This window comes from Euleptes europaea, chromosome 3 (genome assembly GCF_029931775.1).
Source record: "Euleptes europaea isolate rEulEur1 chromosome 3, rEulEur1.hap1, whole genome shotgun sequence".
In the NCBI taxonomy this organism is placed as follows: Eukaryota; Metazoa; Chordata; class Lepidosauria; order Squamata; family Sphaerodactylidae; genus Euleptes; species Euleptes europaea.
In genome coordinates, this window is record NC_079314.1 from 119,982,801 (window position 1) to 119,985,462 (window position 2,662).

Here is a 2,662-nt window from a genome sequence, read left to right on the forward strand (position 1 = left end):
TGCAAGAATTCTACATGACCTAAAGAGCAGCAGCTGATCTAACACTGAATTAGTTCTACGTATTCTCACCCCTTGCTCCATTCCTGAGCCCATCTGGGTATGTCTGCTCTCCAGTTTAAATTAATTTTGAAAACAGCCTTTGAGCTATCCTGGCTTTCCTTAAGGAACCCTAGGAAATTTAGTTTCAGTTAGTTAAGAATATTGTCTTAACTGGCGAGCCTGTTCACAGAAAACCCAGAATTCCTCAGCTGAAAGCAGTGATCATTAAAACCAAGCTGAAGCCAATTTTTCGAAGGAGAAATCATTCCTTTCCCTGCCTCTCTTAGTGTTCACACGAATCCTGAATATGGCTCCTCTATGCCGGTGAACAGGGTCGAGCTGTTCCAAACTCTCTTTCCAGGACACGAAGGCATGATTCTGCATACCCACCTCTGAGATCATTTTATCCCTGCTGACACCTGTTTATTCAGCTGAAACAGAAAAGAAATGCGGACAGTCCAAATGCCACTCCTGAGGTAACCTGTCCAAACATATTTCTGCGTTGCTTGCAAGAAAAACAGCTGGTGCTATTTTACAAAAAAGAATGTTAGGAAGGGGTCTCTCCAGGAAACTCTAAAAGGACACAATTCACAAAGAGTAAGAATCCTGCAGAAAAAGAAAGTAACTGCTGAAATCATTTGACCATCTCTAAAATTGCTGTTGCATGACATTTAGGACAATCGTCAGTTGGTGGGTAGGACTGCCTACTCTAAAATGTTTCTTATCCATACACAGGGACTGGAGGATGGGACGGACATACAGATAGGCAAAGAGAAAATTTTACACTGATGAAAAGGAAGAGAGCACGAACGCGTTCTGCTTCTTGGCAAAAGGCATGAAGTGGATATTTTCTGTTTCGGCAAACCACTAGCAAGTTGGTGCACAAGATAACCAGTGCACAAGATTACCAATTGCCAGACACCACAGTTGACACAGGGCTGCCGCTCAAAATGGGATCCCCGTGTTATCTGTCATCTTCTCCTCCGGCTATATGGCCTCGTGAAAAACTCACCATGTAACATTCCACAGAGAAGACTCTTCTGCCACCAGCCAAGAGGGTTGAGGGAACTCAAGAGTATTATATCATGTCATGGTGAGCCCCACTAGATTGGGGCTAGGGAGCTGATGCAGGGATGTTCTGTTTGATAGGGCAGCCCCATTATCTGCTATAACAGCTGCCTGGTTCCACCCCAGGGGTTTGCGAGGACTGCTAAACCGTTTCAGAAATCAGGATATGGTAAGGAGGAAGATCTACGCTCATCAATGACACAAATGACCCCCTAGCTTTTTGGAGATATAGGTCAGGAGAAGAGTGGCAGAACTGCCCTAAGGTAGTGATGTCCAAAAAAAATAACAACAGTATTTAAAAGATAATACCGTTCCAGGAACCCCAGGTGTAGGAGGTACAGGCCCCCATCATCAGGATGGAAGCCATTTTTGTGATGTGCATATTCACCAGCATAGCAACTAGGGGTGTGCACCATTTTTTCCTGGTATTTTTCAGGTTCTGGTTTAATAAACCTGGAAATTTTCAAAACAAACAAAAAAGTCGAATCCACATACTGGAATGGGGGGGGCGGCTTTCGTCAAATATTGACAAATTTTCGGGTCCATTAAACCCAAACCAGAAAAATTCCAGCTGCCTCGGAGCTCGCGTGGACTTCAGAGGCAGCAGGTGTCGCAGAATTGAATGCTGGGCCCGGCCGAGCCCAGCCTAGCCCAGCGTTCAGCTCTGTGCCGCCTTCTGCCTCCGAGACACTGCTAACCAGCAGGTAAGTGAGGGGGAAAGGGAGGGATGGGATGAGGGGATTCCCCCCACAGTTTTTAAAAAAATAGCAGTGGGGCCAAAGCAGCCCAAATAATGTTGAAAAAATTGGCATTATTCGGGATTCGGCTCCCTTAAGTTGCCGCCCTTTTTCGGGATAACCCCCCCCCTAAAAATACCAATAAGGTACTTTTCAGGGGGTTCCGGTTCAGCTTTGCTGAATGCACACGCCTTATAGCAACCATGTGCATGATCAACGCAAAATGATCAGCCGGGCAAAGAAGCCCCCCAAACTTCCATCCTGTGCCTGCCGCTTAAACGGCACCTCGGCAGGCATGCTGCGCTCACTTCCTCATGTCATGAAGACGCAACCTGCCACAACAGAATCCAATGCCAACCAAGAGCACGGCGAAGACAGGTTCCCATGCCACAAAGCCACTGGTCAAAATTACTTGACAATGCTAACCTGCGTGCTATGGATCATCCTGAATTTTCGCCGTGCAAAACACACAGCAGAAACACGACAGGAGGCTGGCCCCGTAGCAAGCGGCTATCGGGCATTAGCAGGACAAACGTGAGGCGATAATCAGACCTAGCTTGGTCGGAACCACGACAAGTTTCCCCTTGTTAAAATCCCTTGCATTAGGGATCGTAAAGCATTCCCCCGAGGTAGGGGCTTCATTCACCTGCTTGGCATAGCCAAGATCAGTAACTTTTGTATTACAAAAACCAATCCCCGACTTCCACGAGAAGGGAATTTGCTGTTGTCCTGTGCTATAGAAAACCCTCAGTAGAAAAACAAAAAAAGAAGTCTCTTGTTCAGTGCCGCAGCCACCAGCTTTCTGGCAGAGTCCGGAG